Below are 21276 nucleotides of genomic sequence, written 5' to 3' on the forward strand. Positions count from 1 at the left end.
CTTGTGGAATCGCAGGGAAATAAAAGACAAACACCAAAATTCATCCAAAGCAAGGAATGTGTATAACATATCACCCCCATCCCTATTTTCAATACAGCTGTGACTACAGAGAGCTTCACCATCAGATTAGGAGTTAACAGGAAGAAATTCCAAAGAAAGGCAATGCCAAAGAATGCTCAAACTACTAAACAACTACACTCAACTCACACGCTAGCAAAGTAATGCTCAAAATTGTCCAAGTCAGGCTTCAACAATATGTGAACCGTGAACTTCCAGATGTTCAAGCTGGTTTTTGAAAAGGCAGAGGAACCAGAGATCAAATTGCCAACATTCACTGGATCATCAAAAAAGCAAGAGAATTCCAGAAAAAACATCTATTTCTGCTTTATTGACTACACCAAAGCCTTTGACTGTGTGGAGCACAATAAACTGTGGAAAAGTCTTCAAGAGATAGGAATACCAGACCACCTGACCTGTCTCCTGAGAAATCTGTACACAGGTCAGGAAGCAACAGTTAGAACTGGACATGGAACAACAGACTTCTTCCAAATAGTAAAAGGAATACATCAAGCCTGTATAATGTCACCTTTCTTATTTAACCTCTATTCAGAGTACATCATGAGAAACGCTGGGCTGGATGAAGCACAAAGTGAAATCAAGACTGCCGGGAGAAATAGCAAAATCCTCAGATACGCAGATGACACCACCCTTATGGCAGAAAGTGAAGAAGAACTGAAGAGCCGTTTTATGAAAGTGAAAGAGGAGAGTGAAAATGTTGGCTTAAAGCTCAACACTCAGAAAACGAAGATCATGGCATCTTGGTCCCATCACTTCAAGGTAAATAGATGGGGAAACAGTGGAAACGGAGGCTGACTTTATTTTCTTGGGCTCCAAAATCACTGCAGATGGTGACTGCAGTCATGAAATTAAAAGATGCTTACTCCTTGGAAGGAAAGTTCTGACTAACTTAGATAGCATATTATAAAGCAGAGACATTACTTTGCCAACAAAGGTCCGTCTAGTCAAGAATATGGTTTTTCCAGTGGTCATGTATGAATGTGAGAGTTGGACTATAAAGAAAGCTGAGTTCCGAAGAACGGATGCTTTCGAACTGTGATGTTGGAGACGACTCTTGCGAGTCACTTGGACTACAAGGAGATTCAACCGGTCCATCCTAAAGGAGACCAGTCCTGGCTGTTCATTGGAAGGACTCATGTTGAAGCTGAAACTCTGATATTTTGGCCATCTGATGTGAAGAGCTGACTCATTTGAAAAGACCCTGATGCTGGGAAAGTTTGAAGGCAGGAGAAGGGGAGGACAGAGGATGAGATGGTTGGATGGCATCACTAGCTCAATGCACATGGGTTTGGGTAAACTCCAGGAGTTGGTGATGGACAGGGAGGCCTGGTGTGCTGAAGGCCATGGTGTCAGAAAGAGTCGGACACAACTGAGCGACTGAACTGAACTAAAAAGTGCCTCACTCCCTCACAAGAGAATTGCAAACAAGTTTTCTTGACACTGACCACAGCCTGTGTGCGTGTTTGTATGTTTCTGTGTGTGTGTCTGTGTAGAGGGAAATCTTATACACTACAAACTGAACCTCATGGATTTGCAAGGTGATCAAAGAACACTTAAAGCTATGAACATAATTTCAGGTTACTTGCTTGGTAGAGCTTATAGTTAATTGGCTGAAGCAAATGTAAATCTTTTCCTTGAGGATCCAGAAAACACTGATCCTAGGCCTCACAAAAGGCTTGCAAACAATTCTTCAAGAACAATGAACACTACACTGTCAAATATAAACCAATATATAAAGAAACAAAATGCTATTAGTGAGAACCAGAAGAAACAGCTTCACTAAGGCTTCAACCTCATTCTTATTATCAGAATAAAATTATAAAACAATTATGCTTCCTACCTTTAAACAAGGAAATGTGGATATTTTCAAAAATTAACAGCATGCTTGAAAAGGACTAGAGTGAACACTTAGGCCCAGATAAATAACAACAACAACAAAAAATAATGAAACTAAACATAATAGCCAAAATTTAAAACTCAATGGATGTATTTGAAAGTTGAAGAGAGGGTGCTGGCAACATGGTAGAACAAAAGCTACCTTTATCTGTTCCTTTCAAAGGACAACCAGTAAAACATCTATAACATAACAAAAGTGCCTCCACCCAACACACTAGGATGCTGGAGAATTCCACACATCTGTACATCTAAGAGTGAGCAGACTAGATAGAATATTTAGAAGAGGGGGAAACTGAGGGAGGGAGAGACCAAGGGAAGAGTGATGGTGGTGCCTGTAGTCCTAGCCCTCCAGCTTAGCAGCTGAGACTGCAGCCCCAAAAGACTGGATAGCACCAGGGGAGGTGGGCACACGACTCCTGCCTCAGAAGCCGCCATGAACACAGAGGCCAAGACAGAGAACCTTACAACACTTCACCCAGCATAGGTGCCTCTCTCTTCTCCCTCCCCCTGCAATGTCAGAGCCTGTAATTCAGGAGATCCTGGATATGAAGTAAGGGACCACCATCCTGGCTAGAGCAGAAGGCAAGGCACCAGCAACCCTGGAGGCACAAGAAGCAATAATGAGTGCCCAGGGTAACACTGCCAACAGAAGGGATGGAGGATGGAGAGTGAAGATTCAAATATAACTACAGGTAGTTCAGGTAGGAGAAATCAAAAGATTGTGCACCACTTACTGGAAAAGAGAAGAAAGGCCTCTAACTTCTAATCTATTGAATCTGTTATAATTAAGCCAAAAGGTGTTTGCCACTTGAAATTTGTCTGTGGAGAAACAGTTCATTAGGCACCGTGAACCATAGTAACACTGCGCTGCTGCTGTTGCTAAGTCGCTTCAGTCGTGTCCGACTCTGTGTGACCCCATAGATGGCAGCCCACCAGGCTCCCCCGTCCCTGGGATTCTCCAGGCAAGAACACTGGAGTGGGTTGCCATTTCCATCTCCAATGCATGAAAGTAAAAAGTGAAAGTGAATTCACTCAGTCGTGTCCGACTCTTCACAACCCCATGGACTGCAGCCTCCCAGGCTCCTCCGTCCTTGGGATTTTCCAGGCAAGAGTACTGGAGTGGGTTGCCATTGCCTTCTCCGAACACTGTACTACAAAATGACAATTCTCCAAAAACTAAATGTAAAGTAATGAAATATTGTGACCTAATTGAAACAGATTCAAAATATTTGTCATGAAGAAACTCCACGAAGTAAAAGAAAACTCAAAAAGGCAGATTCAATGAGCTCAGGAATAAAATTAATGAGCAGAAGTAATACTTTAACAAAGAGATTTAAACTGTAAAATAGAACTAACTGAAAATTCTAGAGCTGAAGAATTCAATAAATGAAACGAAGAATGAATTACAAAGCAACGGAAGTAGAGCAGACTGGATAAAAGACAGAATTGGCAAGTTTGAAGATAGAAATCAAGAAAGAATACCAGTAGGAGAGGAAGAAAATAAGATATTTTTTTAAATCAGAAAATTCTACAAGAGCTGACTGACTCTTTTAGGAAGGACAACATTAGGACGTTGGGTTTCCCAGAAAAGAGAGAAGGGGACAGAGTTTATTTAAAGAAATAATAGCTGAGAATTTCCCAAGCCTGTGGTAAGAACTGGATATACAAGTCTATGAAGCTAGGAGAACACCTAATTACCTCAATGCAAAAAGAACTTCTCTAAGACACATCATATTAAAACTGTCAAAAGGGGTTTCCCTGGTGGCTCCGTGGTAAATGATCCATCTGCCAGTGCATGAGACATGGGTTCCATCCCTGATCCAGGAAGATGCTACATGCCAAAGAGCTACTGAGCCCATGCACCACAACTATTGAGACTGTGCTCTAAATCCTGGGAGCCACAACTACTGAAGCCCATGTGCCCAGGCATGCATGCCACAGTGATGAGAAGCCCTTGTACCACAACTAGAGAGCAGTTCATGCTTGCTGCAGCTAGAGAAAGCCCATGCAGCAATGAAAACCCAATAAAGCCATAAAAAATAACAAAAAACTGTCAGCAGTGAATCACGAAGAAAAAATTTTAAAAGTAGCTAAGGGAAAAAGGATAGTAACCTATAACGGAATCTCCATTATACACAGAAAATCCTACACTGCCACCAGAAAACCACCAGATGTCATTGATGAATTCAGTAAAGTTGCAGTATACAAAATTAATATACAGAAACCTGTTGTTAATTCCACACCCTAATAATGAATTACTCAAAAAAGAAATTAGGAAAATAAGTCCATGTACCACTGCATCAAAAAAGAATAAAAAATCTAGAAATGAACTTATCTAAGGAGGCAAGAGACCTGTACTTGGAAAACTACAAGACACTGATCAAAGGGATTGAAAATGACACAAATAGATGAAAAGATATACCATGTTCGTGGGTTGGAATTAATACTGCTAAAATGACCATACTACCCAAGGTAATCTACAGATTCAATGCAATCACTATTAAAATACCAAGGGCCTTTCTCACAGAACTATAGAAAAATTATTTTAAAATTTGTATGGAAATACAAAAGACCCTGAATAGCTAAAATAATCTTGAGAAAGAGAACAGAGTTAAAAGAATAATGTTCTTTGACTTCAGACTATACGACAAAGCTACAAAAACAAATAATAATAAAAATCACAACTATGACATAGGCACAAACACAGACAAACAGATCAATTAAAGAGGATAGAAAGCACAGAAACAGACCTATGCACTCACAGTCAATGAATCTATGACAAAGGAGGCAGGAATACACAATGGAGAAAAGAGTTTTTTTCAAAAAGTGGTGCTCAGAAAACTGGACAACTACATGTAAAAGAATGAAATTAGAACATTTTCTCACACCAAATACAAAAATAAACTCAACATGGACTAAAGACCTAATATAAGACTGGAAACCATAAGAACTCCTAGAGGAAAACATAAGCAGAACATGCTAACATAAATCACAGCAGTATTTTTTTTTTATCTGTATGCTAAAGCAAGGAGAAGGGGATGACAGAGGACAAGACAGCTGGATGGCATCACTGAATTAATGGACATGAGTTTGAGCAAACTCCGGGAGATGGTGAAGGACAGGGAAGCCTGGCGTGCTGCAGTCCATGGGGTCACAGAGAGTTGGACATGGCTGAGCAACTGAACAACAAATGCTAAAGCAAAGGAAATAAAAGCAAAAATAAATATGACCTAATCAGACTTAAAAGTTCTTGCATAACACGAAGGAACCAGTGACAAAACAGACAGCGTACTAAATGGGAGAAAATATTTGCTAATGGTATGACTGATAAGGGGTCAAAATTCAAAATACAGAAACAGCTCATACAACTCAACGAAAAAATCAAACAATTTAAAAATTCCGCCCAATTTAAAAATGGGCGGAAGACCTGAATAGACATTTTATAAAGAAGACATACAGATGGCCAACAAGCACAAGAAAAGATGCTCAACATCATTAATCATCAGGGAAATTGAAAACCACAATTAGATATCACCTCACACCCATTAGAATGGTTATCATCAAAAAGGTAAGAAATAACAAGTCTTGGTGAGTATGCCGATATAAGGTACCTCAATGGTTAGAGCAGCATTACTTAAAACTGTCAAGACATGGAAGCAACCTAAGTGTCCATCAACAGATGAATGAATGGATAAAGAAGGTGTGGTATATGTACAATGGAACACTTTGTTGTTTATTTGCTAAGTTGGGTCTGACTTCTTTGTGACCCAGTGGACAGTAGTCCGTTAGGCTCCTCTGTTCATGGGATTTCCCAGGCAAGAATATTGGAGTGGTTTGCCATTTCCTTCTTCAAGGGATCTTCCCGGCCAAGGGGCTGAACCTGGGTCTCCTGCATTGGCAGGCGGATTCTTAACCACTGAGACACCTGGGAAAATCTAGATATTTCCTTAGTAAGTAAGTAAGTGGTAGTCACTCAATCATATCTGACTCTTTGTGACCCTGTGGACTATAGCACAGCAGGCTCCTCTGTCCATGGAATTCTCCAGGCAAGAAGACTGGAGTGGGTAGCCATTCTCTTCTCCACGGGATCATCCCAATTCAGGTATCAAACCTGGGTCTCTTATGTTGAAGGCAGATTCTTTACTATCTGAACTACCAGGGAAACCCTAGGCATTTCCTTACTATATCTGACTCTTTGTGACCCCATGGACATATCTGACTCTTTGTGACCCCATGTATTAGAGCGCACCAGGTTCCTCTGCCCATGGAATTCTCCAGGCAAGAATACTAGAGTAGGTAGCCATTTTCTTCTCCAGGGGATCATCCCAATCCAGGATCCAACCTGAGTCTCCTGCATTGCAGGCAGAATATTTACCGTCTGAGTCACCAGGGAAGCCGTAGGTATTTCCCTAGACAGCAATAATCCTTATAGTAGCAGTGAAACAGATGAAAAGTCAATAACCAAGTCAGAGTAGGGAAAAAGTTACCTGCTTAAACAATGGTGGAAATACATGCTTACACTTACATGGTTCTCACTTACTTTGCTAACCAATGCTCTCCACTGTATTGGTTCCTAAACTACACCAGGATGTGGCTGAATTTACAAACAGGATTCTTTGAACTCCCAGAGATGATACTTTCACTGATTATTGAATGTTAGGAAACCAGAAAAGAGGAAAATCTAAAAAGGTTCTTAAATTTCAGTCAGCCTTAATAAAAAGTAGCAATCAGGGTTGAGGAAAATATGAAGGATATTCAGGAATTGACATAAAAGTTCCAGTTTAATCACAAACATCTATTTTTTTTCCTGAGCAAACCTGAAATTTGCATTGTCAAATTAGCCTTTTATTACAAACAAGTAGAAAACTGATATTTCAATGATTTAAAATAAATCATGAATGCGTTCAAAGTTCAAATCCAAAGTTCCCAGTGCCTTTCAGAGATTTAATAATATTCAAATAAATATGAAGAATTGTAAGAAAATGAATAATTTTCAGTTGCCTCAACTTTAAATTCCCCCAGAAAGCTGTCTCAAAGGAAATTTAATATCTTTTTTGAAAGTCTTGATGAGAACTATAAGATATCATAAAATCTGATGCATTAGGCTGAGAGGTGAACTGGAGTTTCATAGCTAATATTACAGGACAGTACTATCAATGGTTGAGTAAACTGTTAAATATTCCAAAGCATTATTTTTGTCATAGACTAATACTATTACAGGAGACTAAATACACAAAATGACATAAACAGACATACTCACTTCTATTTCATTCAGTCCTCTGACCTTTAAAACAAAGTCCCAGATGCAAGATTAACATCAAAGATAAGTCATTTAATAATGAGCCCCTAATCATTTAAGATTGGTTTTAGTATGAGGCCTCAAGACAAAAACAGCTTATTAATAACTGGCTTGCTAATACCTATGCTGAAACATTATCTCCACAAAAAGAACATAGAGAACATCAAAAGGAAGCTCCTGTAATGTCTTTTAAAAGGTATTCATTTCAATCAGTTCCAATGAGATGTATGAGACTGGAGCCCACTATATAGAGAGAAGTAAGCCAGAAAGATAAAGACCAATACAGTATACTAACACATATATATGGAATTTAGAAAGATGCTAATGATAACCCTATATGCAAAACAGAAAAAGAGACACAGATGTACAGAACAGAATTTTGGACTCTGTGGGAGAAGGCAAGGGTGGGATGTTTCAAGAGAACAGCTTTGAAAGATGTATATTATCTAGGGTGAAACAGATCACCAGCCCAGGTTGGATGCATGAGACAAGTGCTCGGGCCTGGTGCACCGGGAAGACCCAGAGGGATCGGGTAGAGAGGGAGGTGGGAGGGGGGATCCGGATGCGGAATACATGTAAATCCATGGCTGATTCTTTTCAATGTATGACAAAAACCACTACAACATTGTAAAGTAATTAGCCTCCAACTAATCAAAAAATAAATGGGAAAAAAATAAATTAAAGGTATTAACCGCAAGCATCACCATATTTCAAAGAATGTCAGTCCTTTCCACTCCAGGTTCAGAAACTTCCTTTCACAATTCTTTGAGAAAGCTAATTTATAGTACTGGGTTGGCCAAAAACTTCCTGCGGTTCTAAAGCAAAAATAGAAGATACAGTTTTCATCATTTTTACCAAGAACTTTATTGAACAGCATATTCACCGATTGCAACATATTCACCAATATGCAGATGAAACTACTCTAATGACAGAAAGTGAAGAGGAACTGAAGAGTCTCTTCAGGAGGGTGAAAAGAAAATGAAAAAGCCAGCTGAAAACTCAACATTCAAAAAACGAAGATCATGGTATCTGGTTTCATCACTTCATGGCAAGTAGATGGAGAAAAAGTGGATGCAATAGCAGGTATTACTTCCTTGGGCTGCAAAATCACTGTGGACTGTGACTGCAGCCACAAAATTAAGGCGCTTGTTCCTTGGAAGGAAAGCGATGACAAACCTAGACAGCATATTAAAAAGCAGGGACATCATTTGGCCAACAAAGGTCCACATAGTCAAAGCTATGTTTTTTACAATAGTCAGGTACAGATGTGAGAGTTAGATCATAGATAAGGCTGAGCACCAAAGAACTGATGCTTTCAACTGTGGTGCTGGAGAACACTCTTGAGAGTCCCTGAGACAAGAAGGCGATCAAACCAGTCAATCCTAAAGGAAATCAACCCTGAACATTCACTGAAAGGACTGATGCTGAAGCTGAAGTGCCAATACTCTGGCCACCTGATGCAAAGAGCTGACTCATCACAGAAAAGACCCTGTTGCTGGGAAAGCCTGAAGGCAGGAGAAGGGGCAGCAGAGGATGAGATGGTTGGATGGCATCACAGACTCGATGAATATGAGCTTGAGGAAACTCCAGGAAATAGTGAAGAACAGGGATGCCTGGCATGCTGCTGTCCAGGGGTCCAGGGGGTTGCAAACAGTAGGACACAACTTAGTGACTGAATAACATTCACCATTTTGTTTCACTACCTTCTGACATTTTTCGGGCAATTTTATAATTCCATCGTCCCAAAGATTTTTATCTTTTTGAGTAAGAAACTGTTTCAGGTGCTTCTTACAATCTTCCAGGGAATTGAAATTTTCCATTAAGAGAATTTTGGAAGGACTGAAATAAATGGAAATCTGAAGATGCAGTGTCTGGTGAATACAGCGAATGAATCAGACCTTCCCAGCCAAGCTGTAACAGGTTTTGCCTGGTCATCAGAGAAATATGCAGTCTTGTGTTATCCTGATGGAAGACTATGTGTTTTCTGTTGTCTAATACCAGATTCTTTTCTTTGAGTGCTACTTTCAGTTGGTCAAATGGGGAGCAGCACTTGTTGGAATTAATAGTTCTGTTTTCCAGAAGGAGCTCATAGTAGACACTTCCCTTCCAATCCCACCATATACACAACATCATGTTCTCTGAATGGAGATCAACCTTTGGTGTGGTTGGTGGTAGTCCATTTCACTTGCCCCATGATCTCTTTCATTCCACATTACTGTATGGTAGGTATCCAATTTTTATTGCCCATCACAATTTGTTTTAAAAATGGAATTTTCATTAAATAGAGAATTGAATGCAGAAATATGGTCAAGGTTTTTTTGCTTAACTTACAGGGAACCCAAACATCAAAGCGATTAATACAACCAAGCGGGTGCAAATGATTTTCAATGCTGGATTTGGATTTTCTGAGCATGTTGGCTATTTCCCTTATGATATAAAGTTGACTGTTCTCATTAGTGTCTCGATTTGATCACTCTCAACTTCAACTGGTCTACCTTAACATGGAACATCACCCAGCAAGTAATCTCCAGTACTGTACTTCCTTGATGGCTCAATGATTACAGAGGCCACCTGCCAATGCAGGGACACAGGTTTGACCCCTGCTCTGGGAAGAGTCCCCGTGCCACTGGGCAACTAAGTCCATGTGCCACAATTACCAAGATTGTGCTCTAAAGGCTGGGGGGCACAACCACTGAGCCCATGTGCCAGAACTATTGAAGCCCGTGCACCCTAGAGCCTGTGCTCCACAACAAGAGAAGCCACTGCAATGAGAAGCCCATGCATTGCAACTAGACAGTAGCCCCTCCTCTCCACAACTAGAGAAAAGCCCACACAGCAACAAAGACCTAGCATAGCCATAAAGAAAGAAAGAAAGAAAAGAAAGCAAGAAATCTCCAGCACAAACCACAAACCATTTTGTCACGTTTGATTAGTCATGCCAACTTCTCCATACACTGCACAAGTCTATTCTTGTCTTTCAGTTGCCTTTTTACCTTTCAGGAAATAAGAAAGCATAAAATGCCAAAAATGTTGCTTTTTTCCTTCCCTCTTCAATATTAAATTAGCTACACAAAAAGTCATCAATTTTGATGATTTTTTTTAATGCTCACTGATATGACAGCTGTTACAATACAATCTAACAGAACTGCTTCAAATGAAGTTAAAGTCAACAAAGCACTACTACAGCATCTTACAGAAAACAACCAAATGAAGTTTTTGGCCAACTCAATACATACGCCAAGATGCTAGCAACAATCTGCGCTAACAGGCACTGGCTTTTCCCCAAAGAAATGGATAATGAACCCACCATATATGCATTTATGAGTGAGAATTACTAGTAACTAATACTTCTGCACATGGCAGAGTTTTAGATACTACATTTATATTTAGTTTACCAGGCTGGAGGTTGATATTTTTTTTCCTATAAATGGCCAGATAGTAAATATTTTAGGCTTTGCCAGCCATATGGTCTGTGCAACTACTCAACTTTACCTTGTAGCACAAAAGAAAATATATAAATGAGTAAGCATGGCTGTGTTCCAGTAAAACTACATAAAAAGTACATACATTTGGCAGTGGGCCAAGCTTGGTCATAGTTTATGCACCTATCCAGTACACCAATATAAAAGCAAATGGGGGACTTTCCCGTTCATCCAGTGGCTAAGAATCTGTGTTCCCAATGCAAGGGGCCTGGTGGGTTCAATATCTGGTCATGGAATTAGATTCCACATGCCACAACTAGAGCATCCCACATGCTGCAATTAAGACCTGATGCAGCAAAATAAGTAAATATTTTTAAAAAAAGCTAATGGAACCATACCATTAAAAAGCCAGCCTGGGGAAAGCAGTTTTGTTATGTATATGTATGTTCTTCTATGTATTGTAAGTCTATAACTTATATAAAGTCCAGAAATGAACTTATCCAAACCTCTTCCTTATGAATTGCTTAATGGTCAACCAACAGGAGCTATAATATTTAAATTCCGATGTGACAGTTGGATCAACAAATCCTTCAAGAGGTGTAAATTTGACAGTGCTGGGAGAGAATGTGGTTTAATAAAGAAATTACCAGTTAAAACAATGCAGTAGTACCAGAAAACCTATCCTCCCACACTGGGGAACACTATTATAAATGCTCTAAATTTATGTCTAGGGAGGAAAAAAGAAAGAATACTGGTATACTGGTAATGGACTTAAATTTAAGTGTATTATAAAATGCTGGCCTGGTAGGGGTTTTTAACCTATTAATGATAATTTTTTTTTTACTTTTATGGTCATATCTCCTTTAAAAAAATAATACTATAAATCATTATTTTAATTTGTAATTCATGCATTCCCATCCTCCTATGCTGTTTATCTTTTATTGTAACTTTTCAGGGTATTATGAAAATCACAATAAACAGTAACTACTTTTACGTATGTAACTGAGATATGCAGCATTTAAGATTGAGAGAAGAAATCTAAGGCTAAAGTTTCTCAGAGCTCTAGTGGGCACACCGTGGGAAAGCTGAACTTTAATTTCTTCCAGTCAAAGAATCTATAGGTGATATTTTAGTTTGCTACTTATCTGTCATCTTCACATGAAGTTTGTAGATGTTTGTGAAGAAAGGAGATTTTTGTTCAAGTTAAAACAAGGTTTCTTTAACCTACTGGAAAGTTTAAGGGCTTCCCAGATGGCCCTTGTGGTAAGGAATGCACCCGACAGTGCAAGAGAGGGAAGAGACGCTGGTTCGACCCCTGGTTCAGGAAGAGTCCCTGGATAAGGGCATGACAACCCACTCCAGCATTCTTGTCTGCAGAATCCCATGGAGAGAGGAGCCTGGCGGGTTACAGCCCCATAGGGTCGCAAAGAATCTGAAAGGATTGAAGCGTCGTTGCACCCACGCATTGAAAAGTTTAAAGCCTTTGCCTTCAAGGGTTGCCTGGTTACCTTGCATATAACACCAGTAAAAAGATAAAAGAAGGGGGAACAGGTTAGAGTTTGCTAATATACTGATCGCAGCAATAGGTTAAGGCAAGGCTTGAGAGTCACGAAAATTAGGTTTCAGTCAATAACTGGTTGTCTGGTGGTGAGCGACTCAATTTCTTCATCTCGGTGGGCCTGACTTTCCTCATCTGGAAAGTCTCAACGCACTTGATAGCAACTCTCAAAGACCCCTTCTAGCTCTGCTATTTTAAGACAGGAAGATGTCAAGCCACCTACTATCAGGGCACTAGCTCTCACAATCGAGCCGGGGGTGGGGGTCCGGGAGAAGAGTGACAAGGACTTACAGTTCTGACCCTCACTCCCCACCCCTTGCCAACGCCATCTGCGGTCCGAGCTCGAGGAATCAAAGGGGTTCCCCCCCCCCACTACTTCCCCTCTCTAGCTGTCTGCTACTCCCACTACTATAATTCTCCCAATTATCCACCTCCCTCTTCTCACCTGGGTCTTCACCCACTGTAACTTTGCCTTTTCCTTAAGGCTTCGGCAGACACGACCCCCACAGTCCCTCGAGTTCTCCCAGCCACGGACTGAGTCCCCTACTTTGCTCGCACCCGAAGGCTGCAGGAGCACGCGCCGCCCCTCCGGACAGGACTCCACGGGCCCCAGCTTTGGCCTCACCGCTCCCGCAAGAAGCCACCGTTCCGACGCGTTTCCCCAAAGAACTTCCCCGAGTGACAGCCCGCTCCGATGCAAGCTCAGTCGTTCAGGCCGCTTCTCCCCTCTTCCCTCCGCTCCTTCCCCGGAGGTGAGTTTGCAAAACCCGGAACGTGCTCTACCTGAGCAGGCCAAGCCCAGAAACTCAGAGCGTTTGGCGGGAAGGAGTACACCCCTTCCCCAATCTTCTCACCTTGCCACAGCGAGGCTTTTAAGTCCCCTGGACAGGAACAGGCAAAGGCCTAGGTCGCGGGGGCCGGCGGGGGATGGAGTTCTGAGAGCACCAAGCCGGCAGCCGCAGTCAAACCTCCCGCCGTCGCGGACTACCACTCCCAGAGGGCTCGGCGACAACCAACACGCCTCCCGCCGCAGAGCTCAACCCACCCCCCGACCCCGCCTTCAGCTTCGGCTTTTGTTTGGGCTTCAGCTTCAGAAAGAGGGGCGGCCCGGGTGGACAAATCGCTCCCCCCAGCCGCGTGACGTCCGCGCTGGAGTCTGTTGTCTGTCCGAGGCCCTTAAGGCGTCGAAGTAGAGGGACGCGATCTCCTGCAGTCGGTACCACCCCCGAGGCCACTGAGAAAGGGCTGATGTGACATTTCGATCTACAGCGGACTTCCCACTGTCTCTCATTTCAGGATGTTCTGGCTGATGCTCTGTACTCTCATCACGTGCCTGAACCCGATGGATACCAAGGGATGCCGGTTTGGAAAAAAAAAAAAAAAATTGTTGAATTGGCACTTTTCCTTCCTTGTCTAGACACTTAGGTTTTTCAAAATTTTTAACGTGTCGGCAAATTACTCAGGAGTCTGAAAGGGGATTTGGGAGGATTTTAAGCACCCTCTCCCCATCCCTAACAGTTTCTCCCAGAGCCACCCCAAATAAACATACAACTAAGTAAAATTAATGTGCTTGTTATTAAAAGTCAGCTTAAGGTAAGCCTTCTGAAAAGCATATGGTGATACCTAAGCTCTTCTTGTGCAGGAAGATGGTGATTTTTTTTTTTTGGAAGGAAAACAACCAGGATAAATCCAACAATGTAATATGTTAATGGAATATGAAATAACCCAAATTTAACAAATATCTAATAGTGAGTGTCAAGCATTTTACATGCAAAATATCTTTTTAAAATATTTTCTTTTATTATTTTTGGCTGTGCTGTATCTTTTTGCTGTCCAGGCTTTGTCTAGTTGTGGAGAGCAGGGCTACTCTTCATTGCAGAGGGTTCTCATTGTGGCGGCTTCTCTTGTTGTGGAGGACAGGATCTAGGTGCGCTGGCTTCAGTATTTATGGCTCTTGGGCTCAGAAGTTGTAGTGCATGGGCTTAGTTGCTCTGCAGCATGTGGACTCTTCCCTGACCATGGGTTGAACTCGTGTCCCCTGCATTGACAGTTGGATCATTATCCACTGTACCCTCACATTCAATATCTCTTGAAGTCTTTCACATGATTCTAGAAGTGTGTATTGCCCCTATTTTACAAATAAGGAAGCCGACCTAGACAATTTAAGTGAGTTACACAAGGCACAATAACTATTAAGCAGCAGAAGAGCTGGAAATCAAACTAAGGTCTTATGTCAAAACCTTGTGCTCTCAAACACTGCCTCTGGTAGTGAGGGTTTGACAATTACAAGGCAGATGATGTGATGAACGTTGTCTTTAAGGTGTGTGCTAAGTCACTTCAATAGTGTCTGGTTCTTTGTGACCCTGTGGACTGTAGCCCGCCAGTCTGCCCTGACCATAAGATGCTCTGGGCAAGAATACTGGAGTGGGTTGCCATGCCCTCCTCGCCTTTAAGGTAGATAAAAGTTATTTTGCTAATGGTATCCGTATTGAAAAACTTTTGCAACTGCTCTTTAGATCAACAGTACATTCTTCAGATCAACATTACATTTCTTTTGATAACTCCAGTGATAGAAAAATGTTCTTTTTTCTCTGCTTTTCAAGCTGAGAAAATATTTTTAGGCAAGGCTGAGAAGTGTGAAAGGACATGGTAATGGATGACATCAGCAAAGATAGCTGAATAGGAAACTTGAAAATTGTCCCTCCCACAAAAGCAAGAAATAAGCTGGCAAAACTCTCAGAATCAACTTTTTTGGGTACTCTGGAATCTAATAAAAAAAATTATACCAAGCAGGGGAACACTTAAGGAGAGACTGCTGAATTTTGGCAAGAGAGCTCTATGATCATCTCCATCTTGTCAGTGGCCTTGAAGACAGCAGCCCACATCCCTGGCTTAGGTTGCTGGTAACACAGAGGGCAACACGGACTTTATTCTAAAGGAGTTGTGAGGATTCCATGGCAGTCCAGTGTTAAGGAGTCCCCGCTTTTACTGCTGAGAGCCCCTGTTCAATTGCTGGTAAGGGAACTAAGATGCCACAGGCAGTGCTGTGAGGGCAAAAAGAGAAAAAGAGTTGTAATTGTGTGTTTTGACCTATCTGGTGGTTCCCTGAAGGTTTGGCTCAAGGCTGTCCTGGAGCCTCCCCAGGACTGAGGCAGCTAGCTTCCCAGGCAGGGTTTGTCAAAAGGATTTAAAGCAAATATATTAGCCACTGCCATCAGGTACAGTATAACAGATGAGACAAACAATAATCAGGCCAAAAGCCTGGGAAGGAAGAGGCTGGGGGAGCAGATACTTGGGGAATAAGGGTTTTGAAAAGCTTCCTCTTATTCTGGGGAATCTAGAAGACCACATGCCTGCCTTGGTCTGGACACATACTCAAAAAAGACATGAAAAGACTCTACCCACCTAAGCTCTCACTTCTGGTTGACCTTTAGATTTGGTGCAAGGAGGAAGTGAAGACTACTGCAGAAATGTAAAGTATCTAGCTAAGCATTGAAGGAGTGCCCCAATGACACAACTCATTGGCAAGCACTGGAAGAGTTTTTTTGAATCCTGATTGTTTATTTTCGATATTTTGCTTCTAGGCATTTAATAAAGATATCTCTGCTGAATTACTAGTTGACCACCAAGCTAATGAAATGGAGTGGTCATGCAACAAAGAAGGCAGACTTTTTAGAATTAGATGACTGGTAGTTAAATCTCCTTGAAAAAGACCCTGATGCTGGGAAAGATTGAAAGCAAAAGGAGAAGAGGGCAGCAGAGAATGAGACTGTTATTAGATAGCATCACCTACTCAGTGGACATGAGTTTGAGCAAACTCTGGGAGACAGTGGAGGACAAAGGAGCCTGGCATTCTGCAGTCTATGGGGTCACAAAGAGTCAGACATGACTTAGCAACTGAACAACAATGACAGTTAAGTCTAGAAGCTTGATCATATTTAAGCTTGATTTTTAAAATCAAGTCTTTATAAATGGTATTGTGTTACTTCCCATCATGTTAGGAAGCACATTTCTGGAAGTCTGATTTGTGGTATTAAACTACTCAGTGGGCTCAAATATTTTCTCTTTCAAAATTCTCCTTTAGCTTTTCACCATACTTTGATAATCATTAGCAATCGATGATCATCTGCTAGATCAGAGGTTCATGTCACCTTTAGTGTCTGAGTAAATTTTTTTCAGTGTCCTTCATTTCCGTTTACTGTGTAGTTAGTTCCAAACAAGTTAATATGTGTTTATGCCCTAACAATTTGAACCATTTAAATAGATATGTAAATTGAAAGAAAGCCATTTTATTTTATTCTTAAAGAGCCACAATTGCTTACTAATTGGGTGTGTATACCTATTGGGCACTGTGTAACTTCTCAAACCTGGAAATCAGATGGGACATCACTATCTTCATGTCCTGTCCCACACTGGATTTTGCATGACACTTACTTGAGATCATAGCAACTGTTGCAAACTCAATTTTGCAAAGATGTGATGTTAGCCAAAATAATTAGCTTGATCCAATATTAAAACTGAAGTATCTCAAGCTGGTTCACACGGCATCTGACAGATGTTGCTGTGTTTTCCTCAACAATCTAAAACGGTCTATGATGTCCTTATGAGTTCCCTGTGGTGACCTCATAGTTTAGGAACTGCAGGTCATCAGCAATTATTTTCTTGGCCGATAGCAAGAATTGACAAACATTTTATGTAAAGAGCCTAGTTGTAAGTATTTTAGGCTTTGTAGTGATATGGTCAGAGAAGGCATGGCACCCCACTCCAGTACTCTTGCCTGGAAAATCCCATGGGCAGAGGAGCCTGGAAGGCTGCAGTCCATGGAGTCGCTAAGAGTTGGACACGACCGAGCGACTTCACTTTCATTTTTCACTTTCATGCATTGGAGAAGGAAATGGCAACCCACTCCAGTATTCTTGCCTGGAGAATCCCAGAGATGGGGGAGCCTGGTGGGCTGCTGTCTATGGGGTCGCACAGAGTCGGACACAACTGAAGTGACTTAGCAGCAGCAGCAGCAGCCGTATGGTCTCTGTCAACAACTACCCAGTTCTATGTCTGTGGCATGACTGCAGCCAACAGACACAGTATGTAAACCGATGAGGTGGCTGTATTCTAATCTATTTATAAAAACAGGTATTTGGCTAGATTTGTTCCCAGAACTGTAGTTTCCTGACCTCCTCGTCTAGAGAACGCAGAGTAGAGATTTTCATTTATTAGTTGGAATTCTTCTAAGAAGAGAGCTTTCCCTCTTTTCCTGGACATGAGCTTACTCCCTTTTAGGATTTGGAGTTTTCCAGGCTGTATTTGGGATTTACTTGAAGTACTTGCTTTGAGTACTTGTTTGGCACTTTGGTCTGATCTTGAGATCAGAATGTTTCAACCGAAGTTGGCTGAAAACGACTTCGGCCCAATTTCTTTGGGAATGGGCTGCTTCAAATGGAACTGCTGATTGAGCCTCCAGCCCATTCTTTTGGGGCTATCTTATGGAGACTGACAAAAGAAAAAAAGAAAGGAAGGAAGGAAGGAAAAAGAAGAGGAGAGAGGAGATGGGAGAAGAGACGAGAAGGCCTTTATCGTGGCTCCTCAGGGGCCAAGCTGTCTCCTTAAGATTGGCTAGAATGGGCTTGTAAACATTTGTGCTGTAAGCTGTTTAAACCGTTTGGAAATTGTTCTTTATGCTAAAGGAAAAACATCTAGAAAATCGGATTCCTGTTATCTAAGTATTTTGAGGGTGTACACTCAGTTATCTAAGTATTTTGAGGGTGTAAACTGTGTCCAATTTTATGTTTAAAACCAAGGTCCTTTCTCTTGTGCACTTCTAACTAAATAGCCTGACTTGATCAAAGGCAAGTTAGAAGATCAGTGGCCATCGTGGGGAACTCTTGAAATCCTCGAACTTAATTTCATTAGAATTGGACTATAATAGCTCAGAACTTTCCAGAACTGAGTGGAACACTTATTTCAATGGGTATTTTTGAGGTTTTCTGAAATTATCAGAAGTCTAAAATTGGAAGATAAAACTGAGATTAACTGAGGCAAACGAATGATTAAAGAAAGCTGAAATGGCTCCAGAAGCCTTAGGCTCTTATTGCTTGGCTTCTGTGTCTCAGGCTCTGCCTTTGGCACCGTCTTGTCTCTCTGCCTCAGCACCACTTTGCTCCTTCCCTTCTACACCACCTGTGCTCCCACTTTACCATTGTCCCAGTACTAACTCTCTCACTTAACTTCCCTCTTTCTCAGAAACTCCCCTCACTCCGCTTTCCTCTGAACTTGTCAGAATCTATCACATTAAAATTAAGCATTCTGAGGATCTGGAGACTAAAAGCTCAGTCTCTCATACTTTCTGGACTACAGCTGAACTGCAGACCATAGCCAAAGATTTCCTCAAAGTAACTGAAGGTTGTCGTGGATTTGCCGAGGATTTTAATATAGTGATTCAGACATAACCCAGTTTCTCTGATTTATATCAGCTTGTTTCTATGTTTGTTGGCAATAGCCAAGCCCAGCATTGAATGAAAACTCCTATTTGCGAAGGTCCTGAAAGAGGTCTAGAGTTACAACTGAGAAATCAGCCTGCTAACTAATTATACGATCAGTCTCAGGCAATTGCTGGATGACTTCATTGAGCAATTTGTAGAGCTTTTCCAAAGCCTGTTGATTGACACAAAATTCAGACTTACACACAAAAATCTGATAAATCTGCTCCTGAATATTACAATTGACTTCAGAATGTTTTTAAATGAAATTCTCATCTTCCTTCATATGTTGAGTCCATCTGAGCAGTTTTTAAATTTCCTTTACTTCTAATTATCTCTTTTGAACTGTGGTGTTGAGAAGACTCTTGAGAGCCCCTTGGACTGCAAGGAGATCCAACCAGTCTATCCAAAAGGAAATTAGTCCTGAATATTGGTGGAAGGACTGATGCTGAAGTTGAAACTCCAATACTTTGGCCACCTGATGTGAAGAACAGGCTCACTGCAAAAGACCCTGATGCTGGGAAAGATTGAAGGTGGGAGGAGAAGGGGATGACAGAGGATGAGATGGTTGGATGGCATCACAACTCGATGGACATGAATTTGAGGAAGCTCTGAGAGTTGGTGATGGACAGGGAAGCCTGGTGTGCTACAGTCCATGGGGTCGCAAAGAGTTGGACATGACTGAAGACTAAACTGAACTGACTAATCTCTCCCACATTCTCTTTCTACTTTGGTAACCATAAGTTTGTTTTTTACTTCTGTGAGTCTATTTCTGTCTTGTAAATGAGTTCATTTATATCATATTTTTAGATTCCACATATAAGTGATGTCATGATATTTGTCTTTCATTTTCTGACTTAATTCAGTTAGTATGATGAATCTCTAGGTCTATCCATATTACTGAAAATGGCATTTTATACTTTTTATGGCTGCATAGTATTCCATTTATATGTATATATGTACAATATCTTCTTTATCTATTCGTCTGCCAATAGAAATTTAGGTGGCTTCCACGCCTTGGCTATTGTAAATAGTGCTGCTATGCACATTGGAGTGCATGTATCTTTATGAATTAGAGTTTTTGTCATTTCCAGATATAGATCCAAGTGTGGGATTATTGGATAATATGTAATTCTATTTATTTCCTTTTTTCCACACCCTCTCCAGATTTATTATTTATAAACCTTTTGAGGATGGCCAGTCTGACTGGTGTGAGGTGACATTTCATTGTCGTTTTTTTTTTGCATTTCTCTACTCGTTGCCGATCTTTAACATCTTTCCATGTTCCTCAGCAGTTCAGTTCAGTTGCTCAGTCATGTCCAACTCTTTGTGACCCCATGGACTGCAGCACACCAGGCTTCCTTATCCATCAACAACTCCCGTAGCTTGCTCAAACTCATGTCCATTGAATTTTGATGCCATCCAACCATCTCATCCTCTGTCATCCCCTTCTCCTCCTGCCTTCAGTCTTTCCTAGCATCAGGGTCTTTTCAAATGAGACAGTTCTTCACGTAGGGAGACAAAGAATTGGAGTTTCAGCTTCAGCATCAGTCCTTCCAATGAATATTCAGGATTGATTTCCTTTAAGATTGACTGGATTTCTTTGCAGTCGAAGAGACTCTTAAGAGTCTTCTCCAACACCACAGTTCAAAAGCATCAGTTCTTTGACACTCAGCTTTCTTTATGGTCCAACTCTCATATCCATACACAACTACTGGAAAAACCATAGCTTAGACCAGAAGGACCTTTGTTGGTAAAGTCAAGTCTCTGCTTTTTAATATGCTGTCTAGGTTGGTCATAGCTTTTCTTCCAAGGGGCAAGTGTCTTTTAATTTCATGGCTGCAGTCACCATCTGCAGTGATTTTGGAGCCCAAGAAAATAAAGTCTGTCACTGTTTCCATTGTTTCCCCATCTATTTGCCATGAAGTGATGGAACTAGATGCCATGATCTTCATGTTTTGAATGTTGAACTTTAAGCCAGCTTTTTCACTTTCCTTTTCCACTTTCATCAGGAAGCTCTTTAGTTCCTCTTTGCTTTCTGCCATAAGGGTCATGTCATCTGCATATCTGAGGTTACTGATATTTCTCCTGGCAATCTTGATTCCAGCTCGTGCTTCATCCAGCCCAGCATTTCTCATGATGTACTCTGCAGAGAAGTTAAATAAGCAGGGTGACAATATACAGCTTTGATGAACTCCTTTCTAAATTTGGAACCAGTCCATTGTTCCATGTTTGGTTCTAACTGTTGCTTCTTTACCTGCATACAGATTTCTCAGGAGGCAGGTCAGGTGGTCTGGTACCCCCAACTCTTTAAGAATTTTAGAGTGATCCACACAGTCAAAAGCTTTGGCTTGTCAGTAAAGCAGAAACAGATATTTTTTTCTGGAACTCTCTTGCTTTTTCGATGATCCAGCGGATTTTGGCAATTTGATGTCTGGTTCCTTTGCCTTTTCTAAATCCAGGTTGAACATCTGGAAATTCTCTGTTCACGTACTGTTGAAGCACGACTTGGAGAATTTTGAGCATTGCTTTGCTAGCATGTGAGAT

The 21276-nt window shown here is 41.2% G+C and overlaps 1 long non-coding RNA gene and 1 pseudogene across 3 annotated transcripts in view; one reads left to right on the forward strand and one right to left on the reverse strand.

Annotated features, from left to right (window-relative positions):
• LOC136154149 (uncharacterized) overlaps positions 1 to 13230 on the reverse strand; it is a 32800-nt gene extending 19570 nt beyond the window's left edge. For all 3 annotated transcript variants that reach the window (XR_010660483.1, XR_010660485.1, XR_010660484.1), the window contains exon 1: positions 13108 to 13230. This is a non-coding gene — a long non-coding RNA (uncharacterized lncRNA). The remainder of the gene's footprint in view (positions 1 to 13107) is intronic.
• Positions 1 to 21276, forward strand: part of LOC136154641 (interleukin-31 receptor subunit alpha-like) — a 337454-nt pseudogene that overhangs the window by 218582 nt on the left and 97596 nt on the right.

Source organism: Muntiacus reevesi, chromosome X, assembly GCF_963930625.1.
Source record: "Muntiacus reevesi chromosome X, mMunRee1.1, whole genome shotgun sequence".
In the NCBI taxonomy this organism is placed as follows: domain Eukaryota; kingdom Metazoa; phylum Chordata; class Mammalia; order Artiodactyla; family Cervidae; genus Muntiacus; species Muntiacus reevesi.